The sequence below is a fragment of the Equus przewalskii genome, chromosome 29 (assembly GCF_037783145.1).
Source record: "Equus przewalskii isolate Varuska chromosome 29, EquPr2, whole genome shotgun sequence".
NCBI lineage: Eukaryota > Metazoa > Chordata > Mammalia > Perissodactyla > Equidae > Equus > Equus przewalskii.
In genome coordinates this window covers 10,915,364-10,933,540 of record NC_091859.1, presented here as the reverse complement: position 1 = coordinate 10,933,540, position 18,177 = coordinate 10,915,364, and positions in this window count along the sequence as shown.

Sequence of the window (18,177 nt, the reverse complement as noted above, 5' to 3'; positions counted from 1 at the left end):
TTAGCAATTTACATATCATCCTTTTATTATTTGACAGTTTCCATGGGTTAGAAGTCTGGGCACAATGTGGCTCAGCTGGTTCCTCTGATCCAGGTCTCACAAGAACCAAATCAAGATGTTGGCAGGGCTGTGTCCCTTTCTAGAGGCAGATTTTTGGAGGCACATCAAATATTTAGTTTGTTGGCAGAATTCAGTTCCTTGCACTGCAGGAAAAAGGTTTCTGCTTCCTTGCTGACTGCCAGCTAGGGTTTGTCTTTATCTCCTAGAGGCCTCTCTCTGGTCCCTGCCATTGGCCCACTTATATCTCAGAACCAGCAATGGTGCATTGAATCCTTCTCACTCGGAATCTCTCTAACTTCTCTTCTGCAGCAGTTTTCGTGCCTTCTCTTCCACTGTATCTCTCTGAGTCAAGCCAGAGAAAACTCTGCTTTTAAGGCTTTTGTGATTAAGTTGGACCCACCCAGACAATGCAGAATAATCTCCCTCTTTTAAAATCCATAGCCTTAATTACATTTGCAAATCCCTTCTAACATGAACTATAACATTCATAGGTTCCAGTGATTAGGGAGTGGACAATATCAGAGGGGCTAGTCTGCTTTCCACAGACAGACATCAAATACTACCACTCCAAGCTTCTCTAATTTAGAAATTATCACAAACATATATGACCTAACTACCATTTACTTTTGAACAGTTCTGAAGAAGTTTTGAAGCAAGCCATGGTATAAACATGATTGTAATAATTTTTTTATATTATGTAAGCATACAATTTGTGCTGGCCTTTACATATAAATTACTTTCTTATATATTTTAAAATTTATAATTATGCTCTTTGTTAATATATACCCTCTCTGATTTATTTATTCATTTCACAAATATGTATTTTATGTGTTCACGATTTCAGGTGCTGGAGATACAGTCCTAAACGGCACAGTTCAGAGTCCTGCACCATGAAGGAGCCTACGTACAAGTACTGGGAGATGAGCAACAAGCAAGCTAACACATGAAAAATCCAGGTAATTTCAGATGGTGATAAAACAAAGTCATATGATGGAGAGACCCCAGATGGCTGGGTAAGTAGAAGGTAGCTCTATTTTAGATTGCCTCCCTCAGGTCAAGTCTCTCTAAGGAATTAGGATTTGAGCTCTCCAGGTAGAAGGTACAGTAGAAATGTATCCATGGGGATGGGAATTAGTTTAGAATGTTGTGGCAACCAGCTTGAGAAAAAGCAGCCAATTGGGAGAAAGGTACTAGGCAAGTTCAGAGAGGGGGGCAGAGGCGAGATCATTGGCTAACACTTTTAAAGTCTAATTGTCAATATAGGTACTTAAAAATTGCAATCTTATTTTAAAACAAACAAATGATAAGTTCAAACTGAACTTTACCAAATGGGTCTGTTTGGGTACAGTATTTTTCATCAAATATAAAATTGTAGTTAAAGAAAAGAGAAACTTACAAGAATAATTTCACCCAGATGTTCCCACATCCACCTAGTCCTATAATATCATTCTTCCCCTTCAAGTGTAAATAGAACACATATTCTTTCATTAAAAGATGCCCATGTCCCATCCATAATAGGAGAGCCAAGAATCTTTCCTTTTCCTCATGCCATTTCCTGAGAATCATTAGAGTTTATGTTTCTTCAAGTCAGTTTTCCCTAATTCACTGCTTCTGCTAAATTTTAACATTACTTATATTTGGCTTCTGATTTTTTTTCCTCCTCAACGAAAAAAAGAGCCCATTTCCTTCATTTTCTTCAAATGCACTCCTAACATTCTCCTCCTGCCCCCAACAGTTTTATGTAATTGTAAAGACTGGTTATTCACAGTGAAGAAACAGGAGTTATATTGCAGCTACTTCAAACTCAAGGATGGTCATCCCTGTTCCAAATGACATTGGCCATTCCCACCCAGGTGTTAGGGGTGTTCATACTATCCTCTTAGCCTTCAACAACATTGCACTCTCTCTGACTCCTTTATTCTCTCTACCATCTTAGCCCCTCTCTCTTAGGATTGTCACTAGAAATTCCAAGTCATCTATTCCCATAACTGCCATGTCACAAGAGTACCTCAAGGTTTTCCCTTAATGATATTTCTGTCCTCAACAGGAATTCAACTGTTGGATTAATTTTTGTTTTCTCCTTGCTTTATTAGCTATGAAGACTTTTTTGAAAGACGTAGCTAATTTATTTTTCCTTTAGGCACTAACTGTCTACAAAGTGCTATGCATGTCACACACACACATACACAGACTTTCAGAGAAAATGTGCTCTATAAATGCAAAATCACAATGATAATTATTATTCATGGTTTCTTGTGATGTACTAGAATTCGTCTATGAAATGGTCTGTTGCTGAGAAATAGACAGAATGAGAATACTTAAAATCTTAGAAAAAAGATATAGTTGAAATCCGTAAAAGTCTTATTTTATTCAGCACCCCAACATACAAAGAGCCTTGTTAAAAAGGCTCTATTCAAATTTTTAGTGAAGAGTTCTAAATTTAATTAATCTGTTGACTTGAAAACTTGTGAACTTTTTTTTATCATTCTAACAGAGTTCTAAAATATGGTCTATAAGCAGCCCTGGACTTTTTTGTATGCTGGAATCATCTGTCTCTTGTTCAGATGCCTACTTCTTAACATTATATCATCTAATGCCTTAATACCTTGGAAAAAACCCCCAGAATTCTGACTCTTATAAGTCAGATGATAAACATCCCAAGTTGTTAAATGATGATTCTGTCTACTAATCTACTTCTGAATATAAGTACTGTGATCATTTTTCAGAGAAATGCATGTGTATTTAAATAATTTATGGAATTTTGGCATTGTTTTGACAAGAGACAGTATAAGTTAAGGCCCAATTCTGGCTGGGTGTTAATTCCAGCTCTGTAATTTATTAGCAAGTTACTTCACTTTTCTGTGCTTCAGTCTCCTTGTCTGTAACATGAGCAATAACTCATACAGTTGTGTCAGAATTAAATGAATGAATACAGGTAAGGTTCTTAGATCAATGCCTGGCATGAAATGAATATTTATAAAGGACCAGCTATTAAGATATAAAACTATCTTATTAAAATCTAAAATTATTAATTTGAGCTTTACAGAAATAGGGAAATGAAAGTACTGCTAACTATTAAGAAAACATTAAAATCAGTGGTAATCCAAAACTTTGCCGTCAATCAAGTGCCAGTTGGTCTAATCTTCTCAACCGAACAATCAATTGTGAAGGAAAAAAAGTACAAAATACTAGGAAAAGTCGATTGTGTCTAAATTATTTTATAACACTGTTAACTCTCAAGAGACAAATCAAACCACCACTCATATCATAAAAATCTCTTAATATTAAATAAAAATATTTGCAAGTTACTTGCTTTCTTCTTAGTTTTTTTATTTCATCATATGTTCTCGAAAGTAAAGAATTTTTTCATTCTCAAATCAAAATGCATTTTCAAAATATTCATATAGTTGACAATTTTGAGACCATGATCCCAAGTGTCAGTGATCTCTTTTTCTTCAGGTATAAAATAAATTTCATTATCTTTACTTATAAGTGATTTTGCTGGTCTTTCACAAGTTATAAACTATAATGCAACCCTGTGCTAAAAGTGTGTTACAATTTAAGAAATTCTGATGGTTGATTTCCTTGAGACATTATTTTAGTTTTTAAATGCACACTGGCTGTTTTCTCAGATTGTGCATGATTATCAGTGAAGATTTAAAGATATCAAAATTTTAAAAGGATGAAAGCCATCAAATGAGATAAAGGGTTGTGTCACTAGAGCTACAACATTAAGGGTAATGGGACATGCATGAATCGTATGTTCTCATCCCCACTGTCCACCTTGCAGCAAACTGTGAGACAGGAGTGAACATCAGGGAACATTAGAACAGAGAGAGGACGTGGATGACCTCCGGTACCTTTTTGAACAGGTGAGGGTTCCCTGCTCAAAGATAAAATGTGACTAGTTCAAGTATCTAAGTGATCCTCAGACTTTTTACATCTGGAGATCAATTTCCACAAGAAATCCTTTGCTATTCTTTCTTGCCACCGTGAAAGAGAAAATCACAAGTGAGCTGCACCTGGGAAAAGAGGCATTGCTGCAGTCATATTTTTGTTTACTTCTTTCTTCCTTCCTTCTTTCGTCTCTTTTGTTCACATACATCTTACATATATATAACTCATATATATATATAAACACATGCCATTAGAAGCCACAGTACTTTGAATGCCATGTTACCTTCCTCCCCTTTTTGTTTGGCATTTGTTTTATAACCATCTGAAATTACCTTGATCTTTTATATGTTAAGATGTTCATATTTTCTTCTCTCCCTCTTGTCGCACAATCCCTCTTCCAAAAGTTTACCAGTATGAATCATTCTATATTATTCTCTTGTTGGAATAACCATACACAACGTGTACACAAAAAATAAACATATGTGTGTGCACATATGAAGTTCTCTGTATTTTAAAGTTAGGTAAAACTCAGCAGTAAACCTACCTAGTTATTTTGTTGATGGTTGATGGTAAATCACTTTTTCATTATCTTCCAGGCTAATTTAGGAAGTGTTCTATATCTTCTTGGTCAATTTTGGCCTTTTGTACTTTGCTGGGCAATCATCCATTTCTTCTAGGTTAAAGAATAGATTTGCCTGTAGTAGCCTCTTCTAATTCTTTTTATCTTTTCTGTGTTTGGTAGTTACACTTTCTTTCTCATTCCTAAGGTTTCTCATTTCTTTTATGTTTGATTAATCAAACAAACAATTAGTTGGTTTTAGCTATGGGTCTTTTAAATGAACCAGGTTTTGAATCATTTAATATCTGTACTATTATTTGTAGGATTTTTTAAATTCATTTTCACTTCTAAGTTACTTAAAAATAATCACTGTTTTAGAAATATATAATTTATTTTATCAAGGTAGTCACCTGGCAATTCATTAAGTCAGCATGAGCAGGATATCTAATGCATGATTGCATTTCACCAAAATATATATATATATATTTGTGCAAATTATTAAGCAATGAATCTCTAAGAATAAACATGTGTCTTTTACAATTATTTTTGTTATTATAAAATTATACTTTAATGTCAATCATTTAGATCTAAAGAAACATGAACTTAAAACTGTTAAATCCACATATTTTTAGAAGCTTTTTATATCCAAAATAAAGGATAGTACCATGTTCAAGATTCTTGACTTTTTCAAGATCAGCCATGCTTGGAATGATTTTTAATTATAGATTTTGAATTATAAACAACAAGGAGTCATTTTCTGTCTTTTTTACATAACAATATAGCATAAAATGGCATATTTAAAAGTCATCAGTTTCCTTTAAAATAAAATTGTGGTATCTATTTGTTGTAATTAATGTTAGGTTTTACATATATCTGTTTTATAAATAAAATCTATTATCATTTAATATTTATCATAATCCTAAAGGCCACATAAATGACAAGACCATTCCATATTTTTGTCATATAACAGGTTACATTCATTAGAGGATAAATAAATAAATTCAAGGAATAACAATGAACCATTAAGATAGTATAACAAATAAAAAAAGATTAAAAATTCAATAGGAAGGAAAGGAATTAACATATTTAAGATTTACCACTTACATACAAACTCTGAGAATAGAAGAACATAACCACTAACTCTTAAAATAAGTTGAACATGCACAATTTTCAAAAAAATACAACCTAGATTTTCTAAAACAACTAACATTACAAACCTTTATGGTGTAAACCTAAAATATTGTTATTCTTAATCATATTTGGATTTATCTTTACAATTAAATTACTTCATGAACAGCTCTTAGTTTTTGAACCATAGGCCTTTCACAAAGAGGATAAGATGCTCCATCTAGAACTTTGCATCTTGGTCAATGCAAGACCAAAGATATCATCTCTTGTGAAATGTCTCCTGTGTCAGCAACTTATGAGAGTGCTTGCAGAAGAGATGTATTTAAGAAATACCAGGAGTCAAATAGATTAGTTTATGTTTTAGAGAAAAAACACTAATTCACAACCTTTTTTTAACAAGAACTAAACATCCGCCAATTCTGATGTGTGCCTTAATACTTAGTTTCTTTTTAAAAAAAAATCTAATCTGCCTTTATTATCAATATGTAATCAGAAACATTGAACAGAGTGACATCAGCATCACGGCAAAGTGAGTTGCGCCTTTTGTCTCTCCCCTCTAAGTTACAACCAGTGTGATATCCATAGACCAACAAAGGATTCTCTGCACAGCACATCAGAACACCTGAGAGATCTATACATCTATATATCTGAACGTGGGTAGACTGGACCTCATGGAAGCCATGCACCCAGGGGAGCAGCAGCAGCATCTCCTGAGACTGGAGGCTCCAGCAACTATAGCTGCTGCCTGCAATAAGAGGTTCCAGGAACTGTGATAATGCCTGTGAGCTGAGGCCCTGGGTGCTGAGGCAGCCCAAACTCCTAGAGGCTCCAGGACCTGCTGCTGAACCTGTGACTGGAGACTCCAGGAACCACAGCAGTACCTGTGATCCAGCCCTCCCTCTCCCCTAGCAGTGGTGCCTTCATCTGAGGCCCTCCGAGCAGTGAAAGCTGTACCCATGACTCTAGTACCCCTGACAGCAGCAGCAGTGCTCATGAACAGAGGCTTCTGGAACCATAGCAGTGCCCACAACCCAGCCCCATCCCCCTCCCCCAGTGGCAGTGCCTATGATATAGGCCCACACAGTAGTGGGGGCTGCACATAAGACCCTACTTCCCCCAAGAGTGGCAACAGTGCCTGCAACCTGAAGTTCTAGAAATTGTGCTGGCACCTAAGACCAGAGGTTCCAGGAACCATAGAGTGCCTGCAACCCAGGTGTTCCTCCCCTCATGGCAGTGTTGATGGGGGCCATGACCCTGGCCCACTCAGCAGTGGCAGTGACACCTGAAAATCAAGCACCTCCAGCAGCAGCAATGCCATCACCCCCAGAAAATCCAGGAACAGCAGCACAGGTGGTGCACAAGTCAGCAGTGCCTAAGGCTGCAGAAAGCCTGGTAACAGCAACAGCAGAGCCCACAGCACTGGTTCCCCCCAGCTTCAGTGGCACCACAACTCCAGCCCCCCGATCCATGGCAGTGGTGCATGCAGACTCAACAATGCTAAATATGGTAGAGGTGCTCATGGCCTGAGTTCCTGACACACCCCCTACCTACTGCTGCCACAGTGGGGTAACTTGTGACCCAGGCAACCCCAGAAGCAGCCGAGGTGCTTGCCAGGCTGGTGACCCTGGTAGAGATGCCCATGACTGCAGTGACACCATAAGGAGCAAAGCACCAGCTACCTCAGAGGCATAAACAGTGGAACAAGGGCACTGATGACACCTCAGGCAAAGGCAGTGGAGGATGGAAAGCACAGGCTCTCAAATACAATCAGAAGTAGCTCAAAATCAAAGTAAACAAAGCCTTACCCAAATAAGAAGGGTATTTTACTATCACAAAATGCATTAGCAGAGGAACAACTCATCAAGCACCATGAAAAACTCGAGTAACACGGTGTCACAAAAAGAAAGTGACAGTTCTCCAGAAACCAAACTTGAAATCACAGATTACAATCTAACTGACAGAATTCAAAATTGTTATGAAGAAATTCAATTAGCTAAAAGAAAAGTCAGAGAGACAGTTCAATGAGCTCAGGAATAAAATTAATGAACAGAAGGAGTACTTCACCAAAGAGACTTAAACTCTTAAAAACAACCAAACAGAGGGGCTGGCCCCGTGGCTGAGTGGTTAAGTTCACGCGCTCTGCTGCAGGCGGCCCAGTGTTTCGTTGGTTCGAATCCTGGGCGCGGACATGGCACTGCTCATCAAACCACACTGAGGCAGCGTCCCACATGCCACAACTAGAAGGTCCCACAACGAAGAATATACAACTATGTAATGGCGGGGGGCTTTGGGGAGAAAAAGGAAAAAAAATAAAATCTTTAAAAAAAAAAAAAACAACCAAACAGAAATTCTGAAGCTGAAAAACTCAATAAATGAGATGACTAATAAAGTAGAAAGTAACAGAAATAGACTAGAACATATGGAAGGTAGAATTAATGAGTTCAAAGATAGAAATCCAGAAATGATTCAGGTGAAAGAAGAAAAAGAAATAAGATTTTTACAAAATGAAGAAATTCTTCAAGAGATATCTGACTCAATTATGAAAAGCAACATAAGGATAACAGATATCCCAAAAGAAGAAAGGATAAAGGAGCAGAAAGCTTATTTAATAAATAATAGCTGAGAACTTCCTAAACCTGAGAAAGGAACCAGATATAAAAGCACATGAAACTAAGAGAACATCTAATTATCTCGATGCAAAAGACCTTCTCCAAGGCACATTATATTAAAACTGTCAAAAGTCAAGGAAAAAGAAAGAATATTAAGGGCAGCCCGAGAGGAAAGAAACAATAATGTACCAAAAACAAATAGACTTTGAGAAAATTACTCAGTAGAAACTCTACAGGCCAGGAGAGAGTAAAATGGTATATTCAAAATATTGAAAGACAAAAACTTTCAGCCAAGAATACTCTATCCAGTAAAGTTGTCTTTGAAATATGAAGGCGTAATAAAGGTTTTCCCAGACTAAAGAAAGCTGAGGAAGTTCATCGCCACAAGACCTGCTTTACAAGAAATCTTGAAAAAAGTGTCCTACTTAAAATAAAAGGAAAAGGTAAACAAAGCTTTAAATAAGATGATAAACAGACAGATAGAACCAGGAAATTGCAGCTCACCAACAGACTAGGTTAGTAAACCTTTAACATAAAGGTAAAAGAAAGCATTAAAAAAAACTGTAAGTACTTCAATTTGGTAACAAATTCACAATACAAAAAGGGATAATTTGTGACAATAAGCACATAGAAGAGAAAGAGGAAAAAGACAGAACCTGCATAGATAAATGAAGATAAGAAGCTATGAACAGAAAAAGAAATGTCATCTATGAAATCTTTTATACAAACCTCAGGGTGACCATGAAACAAAAATTCAGAGCAGAGTTATGAAATATAAAATGAAAGGAAACTGAGAAACATCACAGAAAACCAAACTGAAATTGCAGACAGAAACATAAGAAAAAATAATGGAAATATAGAGCAACAAGAAAACAAAAAATAAAATGGAAGTATTAAGCCCTTATAAATCAATAATCACCCTAAATGGAAATGGATTGAATTCATCAATAAATAGGCACAGAGAGGTTGGATAGGTTAAAAAAAAAAAAAAAAAAAAAAAAGACCCAACAATATGCTGCCTCCAGAAAACACATCTCAGCTCTAAAGACAAACATAGGCTCAGAGTGAAGGGATGGAAGACAATACTCCAAGCAAATGGCAATCAAAAGAAAGTGAGTGTAGCTGGATGTATATCAGACAAAAGAGACTTCAAGACAAAAAATATAATAAGAGATAAAGATGGACATTGCATAATGACAAAGGAGACAATTCATCAAGAAGATATAACATTTATTATATACATGCACATAACATAGAAGCACCAAAGTATATAAAGCAAATATTAACAGACCTAAAAGGAGAAATTAACAGCAACATAATGATAGTAGGTCACTTTTGTACCTCACTTAAATCAATGGATAAATTATCCAGACAGAGTGTCAAAAAGAAAATATTGGCTTTAAATGAAACACTGGACCAGATGGACTTAATAGATATATACATATTGAACATTCCATTCAAAAGCAACAGGATATACATTCTTCTCAAGTGCACAGGGAACATTCTCAAAGATAGACCATATGTTGGGAAAGAAAATAAGCCTCAATAAATTTAAGAAGATTGAAATCATATCAAGAATCTTTTCCAACCACAATGGTATGAAACTTGAAATCAGCTACAAGAAAAAAGCTGGGAAAGTGACAAATATGTTGCAACTAAACAACATGCTACTGAACAACTATTTGATCAATGGAGAAATTTAAAAATACCTGGATAAAAATGAAAACACAGCATACCAAAGTCTATGGGATGCAGCAAAAGCTGCACTAAGATGGAAGTATACAGTAACACAAGCCTCCCTCAAGAAACAAGAAAAATCTCAAATAATCTAACATTCTGCCTAAAAGAACTACAAAAAAAATGAACAAAGCCCAAAGTCAGTAGAAGGAAGGAAATAATAAAAATTAGACCAGAAATAAATAAGATTGAGACTATAAAAACAATACAAAAAAAACAATGGCTGGTTCTTTGAAAAGATATACAAAATTGGCAAATCCTTTTCTAGACTCAGTAGGAAAAAAAGAGAGAAGACTCAAGTAAATAAAATCAGAAATTAAAAAGGAGCAATTACAATGGATACCACAGAAATACAAGGTATTATAAGAGAATACTATGAAGCTACAGGCCAACAAATTGGATAACCTAGAACAAATGGATTAATTCTTAGAATCATGCAACCTCCTAAAAATGAATTAAGAAGAAATAGAGAATCCAAATAAACCAATCACTAGTAAAGTGATCAAAACAGCAATCAAAAACCTTGCAAAAAAAACAAAAGTCCAAAACCAGACAGCTTCCCTGGAGAATTCTGCAAAACATTCAAGGAAGATTCAATACCTATCCTTCTCAAACTCTTCCAAAAATTGAAGATGACAGGATGCTTCCTAACTTATTTCACAAAGGCAACATTACCTTGATAACAAAACCAGATGAGGACGACACAAAAACGGAATTTTGCAGGCAAATAGCATTGACAAACATAAATGCAAAAATCCTCAAATATTAGCAAATTGAATACAACAATACATTAAAAGGATCATACACCACCATTGAGTGAGAATTATTCCAGGGATGTAAGCATGGTTCAACATCTACAAATCAATCAACGTGATACACCACAGTAACAAATGAAATATAAAAATCACATGATCATCTCAATAGATGCAGGGAAATCATTTGACAAGATTCAGAATCCATTTATCATAAAAACTCTCAATAAAATGTGTATGGAAGGTAAGCACCTCAACATAATAAAGACCATATGTGACAAACCTACAACTAACATCATACTCAATGGTGGAAAACTGAAAGTTATCCCTCTAAGTATAGAAACAAGACAAGGATGCCCACTCTCGACATTCATGTTTAACATAGTATTGGAAGTACTAGCCAGAGCAATTAGGCAAAAAAGAAATAAAAGCAATCCAAAATGGAAAGTAAGAATTAAAACTGTCACTATCTGTGGATGACATAATTTTAAATACAGAAAACATAAAAGAATCCACCAAAAACTGTTAGAAATAATTAACAAATACAATAAAGCTGGAGAGTACAAAATCAACATACAAAAATCAGTTGCATTATGTACATTAACAATGAACTATCTGAAAGAGAAATCAAGAATACAATGTCAATGACAATCACAACAAAAAGAGTAAAATACTTAGGAATAAATTTAACCAAGGAGGTGGAAGACCTGTATATGAAAACTGTAAGACATTATTGAAAGACATCGAAGAAGACACCAAGAAATGGAAAGATATTTCATGTTCATTGGTTGGAAGAATTAATATAGCTAAAATGTATGTATTACCTAAAGCAATCTACAGATTCAATGCAATTCCTATCAGAATCCCAGCAACATTTTTTAACAAAATAGAACAAAGAATCATAAAACTTATATGGAACAACAAAAGACCCTGGATAGCCAAAGGGATTCTGAGAAAAAAAGAACAAAGCTGGAGGTGTCATACTTCCTGATTTTAAAATATACTACAAAGGTATAGAATCAAAATAGTATGGTACTGGCAGAAAAACAGATACAGAGAGCTCAGAAATAAACAGATCAGTGAAACAGAACTGAGAGCCCAGAAGTAAATCCACACATTATAAACAGCTAATTTTCAACAAAGAAGCCAAGAACATACAATGGAGAAAGGAAAGTCCCTTCAATAAATCGTGTTCGAAAAACCGGACAGCCACATGCAAAAGAAAGAAAGTATACCATTATCTTATACCATACACAAAAATTAACTCAAAATAGATTGAAGACTTGAATGTAAGATTTAAAACCATAAAACTAGAAGAAAACATATGCAGTGCACTCCTTGATATTGGTCTTAGCAGTATGGTTTTGAATTATGTCTCTTCAGACAAGAGAAACAAAAGCAAAAATAAACAAAGGCGACTACATCAAACTAAAAAGCTTCCACACAGCAAAGGAAACCACCAACAAAACAAAAATACAACCTATCAATCAGAAGAAGATATTTGCAAATCATATATCCAATAAGGGGTTAACATTCAAAATATGTGAAGAACTCATACAACTCAACAAGAACAAAAACCAAACAATCCAATTAAAACAACAGGCAGAGGATCTGAACCTTTTTCCAAAAAAGATACACAGATGGCCAACAGGCACAAGAAAAGATGTTCAACATCACTAATTATTAGAGAAATGGACATCAAAACCACAATGAGATATCACCTCACACCCCTCAGAATGGCTATTACTAAAAAGACAAGAAACAACAAGTGTTGGAGAGGTTGTAGAGAAAAAGGAACCCTCATACACTGCTGGTAGAAATGTAAAGTGGTATAGCCACTACAGAAAACAATATGAAGACTCCTCAGAAAGTTAGGAATAGAACTACTATATGATCCAGCTATTCCACTTCTGGGTATTTATCCAAAGAACACAAAAACACTAATTCAAAAAGATATACCCACTCCCATGTTCATCCCAATATTATTCACAATAACCAAGACTTATAAACAAACCAAGTGCCCATGATCAGACGAAAGGATAAAAAAACATTTGGTACATGTATGTGATGGAATAATATTCAGCCATTAAAAAAATGAAATCTTGCCGTTTGCAACAACATGGATGGACCTTGAGGGCATTATGCTAAGTGAAATAAGTCAGACAGAGAAAGACAAATACCACATAATTTCACTCATGTGGAAGATAAACACATTGCTACAGAGAATAGATTGGTGGTTACCAGAGGGATGGGGGATGGGAAGAGGGCAAAATGCTAAAGGGGCACATGTGTACAGTGACAGATGACAACTAGACTTTTGGTGGTGTATACAATGTAGTCTCTATAGAAGTTGAAATGTAATGATGTACATCTGAAATTTATATAATATAAACCAATGTTACCCCAAAAAAATAGATAAATAAGAAACACTGAAGTATCTCCTTATAAGCTAGTTCTGATGTCAGCTATGGGATCTGTTCTCCGTTTAAAACAAAAAGGAAGAAAGGAAAGAAGGGAGAAGAATGAAGCAGGGAGAAAGAGAAAGAGGAAGGGAGAGAGGAAGAGAATAAAAATGCCACAAGTTACTTTGAACCTTGAATTGTGCTGTAATCATCTGCAGCAAATACCAAGTGATCAGGATGTTAACATAACCCTCCTCAGAAGCAGGATTAAAGTTTCAGAAATCGGCATGGTGTGAGGAATAGAATTCTCCTTAAAAAAGAAGAATTATAAGGAATTTATAGCATCTTTAATCTCAAAAGAGTAAACACGAAAAGACCAAAGTGTAATTTACACCTAAAGCATTCGAAACCTTAGTTTTGGTAAATCTTTGGAGGACAAACTTTACAAGAAATCTGAAGCAGCTCTTTTAATCTTACTATGGCCCCTATTGAAACAATAGAACTTCTCATCAGAATCATTTCTTCTCAGAACCTAAGTCCTTATTTTTTAAATATACAATAATTTTTTAAATGAAGAAAAATAGTTATTTCAAATATTAGCTGTGAGAACATTGTCTGGGATGCTAATTCCTCATTAACATTCTTGAGACTACTATGAGAAAAAAATTCCAAAATCAAAAATGTTTTAAGGCCACATGTGCTATGTGCTAGGCAATTCAGTTTTTCAAAAGAATTCCCCTTAGATTCCCCTTACTTTACAGACTTGAAAGCTCTTAATTTAACAGCTGATGTTTCACAAATGGCTGATTCTGCAACACAAATCACATTGTCTCTCCAATTAAAACAGAGTAGAATCTGTATAATCCATTGCTGTTCTGATATTTTATGATTTATTGTATTACAATTTATTGTCTTGTCCAAATGCATTCAGTATTTTGTCCGTGTTTTGCAACTTTACAAGTTATGCATAATGCTTGGTTTTGTTTGGAATTATTTTACAAATCTTCTTACTAACATTTTTAAGATCCCAATATCAAATTCTGCAAGTCTCCATGATGCTGTTCTCATATTCCAAATGAAAAACAACATATGACAAATCTGAGAGCTGGCACTTTGGTTAAATGTTTCATTGCCAATTATGAAGTTCTAACTAAACAACTTTTCTTTTCTTAAGCCAAGACTTCATCATAATTAAAGATGTTATAGAAATCTGAATCAGCGAGCCTAGAAGTAATTAGGAAAGCAAAATAAAAAAAACATAAAAGAGGAATTTGCATGTTTTTCTCCTCTATTTCATTGCCATGGCGGTGGGAAAATAGAAAGTTTATGGTTTATGGTGGTCTCATCATTTCTAGTAAATCAACTGACTGACCAAAGTCGCCAGAAACTTTCATGGTTCATGAAGTTTTAAATTACAAATTACAAATTCTCACATCATCCATCTTCCAATTTATAGAAGCTGGAGCAAAAATCTAGTTCTAAACAATTAGCTCAGAAAGTGCTGGCCCTTTTGGTTTGATCCCATCAGTATCATTCTTGAATATGAATCCTCAGTCTAGAAGTCAATTCGTTGGTCACTTCTCAAAAGGGTTCCAAATATTTGCTGTCTTATACTCTTTCTTCAATGATAGATATTTTGATAGCATTAGTTTACATTGATCACAAATGTGTCATTGTTTTTATATTTTGTTTCTTTATTCATTTTTAGAGAGCAAACATTACAGTGTATTACAGGAAAAAGAAATGAAATATATATCAGATAATAACCAACTAGCTATTAAATAAATTGAAGCATGTGAACTCAAGGCTATGACCTAATCTACCACCTGTTGGTTTGTAATTTATGGCATGAAATGCTCAATATAAGATAGTTGCTGCTTAGGTATCAAGAATTTACCGCGATTATTGTATTCTTAGCTTATGTGATGTCTCAAAACCGTTTGACCCTAATGACCAATACCTAAGATACTCTTTTCTGTGATACGTATTCTCACTTGCGGGGTGAGGGGGCAGTTCTCCTCTACTAGTTATTCCTTCTCTACCATCTCCCATTGCTGAGTTTCTCTGGGTTGGGTATTGTGCCCTCTACCTGGATGTTGTACTTATTCCCGTAGTCTTAAATATCTCTATGCTGACGACTCCAAAGTTGTACTTCCTACTCAGACTTCTCCTTGGATTCCAGGCACTCATATCCAATTTCCTATGTAGTATATTTAACTGAATGTTTCACATGCTTCTCAAATTAAGTAAACCAAACTCTTCTCTCCTGGCCTTCTGTAGATTGTTCTATCCTGGTCTTTCCTAAGATATAAGGTACCATAATATACTCAAATTGCTGAAAGTGAAACCATATAGGTGATAATACTAAAAAATTGGAAGCAGTCCTAAATTCCTTCCTCTTCCTTGCCACCCACATTCAACCTGCCAGTATATCCCATGATTTCTGCCTCAAAAATATATCTTGAATATGTCTAATTTTGTTCATCTCATCTCCCAATCACCTTTGTCAAAACCCTTTCCAGGGTTCTTCGCCTTCTCACTGTTGTCTCTGCTTTTCATGTGGTCTTCCTCCATTTTACTGTTACATAGCAGCCAGTGAAACAGGAACCAGATCAAGTCAGGCTTCTTTGTAAAATCCTCTAACATTTCCCCATTGCACTTCAAATCCAATCACCCAGTGTTGGCCTACAAGTCCTTGCAAAGTATGACTCTTTGCTATGTCTCCAATCTTATATATCCTCTTAGTTACTATTAGCACCATTTCATCTCCTATAATATGCCAATTTTCCTCCAAACTTAGGGACATAAGACATGTTTTTTATGCTACCTGAAATGACGCTGTTATCCAGGTTCTGAACATGGTTGGTGCTGTCACATCCTTCAAGTCTCAATTTAAATGTCACCTCATCAACGACACTTTCCCTAACCACTTTGTCTATGCCATTATTCTCTACCAATGTTCTCAGGTCATATAAGCTTAAGCATTAAGAGTACAGGCTTTACCAGAACACACATCCCTCCTTTCCCTCTTCCTACCACAGATCACTGGACGACTCACTTAACTTTTTTGTACCTGTTTCCTCATTTTTAAAGCACAAATAACAAATATGAGTTAGTACCTAACTCATAGATTATTGAGAAGATTAAATTAATTAATGAGTAAACACTCACCTGGTTCTGGCACTGTAATGTCAATGCTCAATAAATGTTAATAACTTTCTTCACAGTGCTTCACAATTTACAATTACTCATTTATTACTTTGCTTGATTTTTTTTTTGTTTATAGTCAGTGTCCCCCAGAGGACTGAGAATTCTATTAATCAGGGTATATTTATGTGTGGGTTTTTTTTTTTAATATCATTGTAAACTCAGTGACAGATACAATGTCTGGCATGCAGTAGAGGGGCAATAATTAATTGTTGAATCAAGAAATTATTTTTGAATGGACTTAAAACCCCCGCTTAAAGATACAAATGGTGGTTGTTTTTCCTTTAATTATAGGAAAAAATGTGAATTATTGCTTTAACTATATAATTTAATCATTCATTGATACTTAATATAGATGTACATGTAAAGAATAATTTACCTGTTATATAACTATGCTCTTATTTTTAATCCTAAATTCACTCTTACTAAACATAAAACGTTTTAGCTATGAGCTGCCAGATATGTTTACACATCACTTTTCTTTTATTCTTTACTTTCGTCTTCAAGAAAGAAGCCATTTTAATTAGGGGCTTCTGGGTTTTTTTGCAGCATCACGGGTTCAGACCACATCTGATCTTTCAGAGACATCAATGTTGTAGTTTAAAGGCCTGCAAAACTTATTGGGGCAAAAGTTCTCTGTTACTGTTGTTGTTACTGTTGAAATTGCAATGCTTTCTCTTGACCTCTGCATACTTGAGCTTTCCAAACAATGTGGTAGGCTTTAGATCACAGGGTATTTTTACTCTTTGTTTTCCTCTATGTTTACTTTGAAGTTTGCCTTTGACCATCTCCTATCCTGAGAGAGGTCTCAGAGTTCCCGGTCTTCAAAAGGACTGAACGCTTAGCTTCATGTCCATTGCGTGACCTGTCTTCCTCTAGGCTGTCTGAAAACATTGGCTACACTCACCCCTTGCCATGCCCTGAAAAACTTACATCAAGCCTCTGAGTGACTTATCAGGTATGCTCAGACCATAAGACTATATCACTCTATTCTAATATTTAGTTTTCCTTATTTAATAAAGTAATATATTAGTAGGAGCTAGATGTCATGTTAAAAAAAAATAAGTGCCCCTGGAAATAACTTCCTTCCTTCTCTCTAGTCCCTCGTTGCCTCCTCTTGTTACTAAGCCATAAATCTCACTCTTGCATGGGTAAAGTTATCTTTGAGTTTAATAAAATTGAGAAATATTTAAGCTTATTCTTAGCACTTCTGTACTGTTACTTCCTTTCGTACAATTGGAAAACCATATATGAAGGGAGGTCACAGTACAAGAAACACACATGATAAATATAAATAGGGAAAAAAAACCCATGCACACCTATCATTGTTACATGTCATCAAATTCGTTCCAACTCCTGGCGATGTTATGAATGAATGATGTCCACAATGTTCTGTCCTCAACAACCCTACTCAGCTCCTTAGACTCATGCTTGTGGCTTCCTTTATGGAGTCAATTCATCTCATATTTGCTCTTCCTCTTTTCCTGCTGTCTTCTACTTTTCCCAGCATTATTGTCTTTTTCCAAAGAATCCTGCCTTTTCATGACGTACCCAAAGTAGGACAGCCTCAGTTTTATCATTTTTGCCTCCGGTAATTCCTCAGGCTTAATTTGCTCTAGGACCCACCCGTTTGCCTTTCTGGCAGCCTAGGGTATCTGTAGAGCTCTCTTTCAATGCCATATTTCAAATGAACCCATTTTTTTCCCTGTCCGCCTTCTTCACTCTCCAGCTTTCACACTTGTACATAGTATTTGGGAATACGAGGGTTTGGGTAATCTTGGCCTGAGTCTCTAATGACATTTCCTTACACTTGATGATATTCCCCA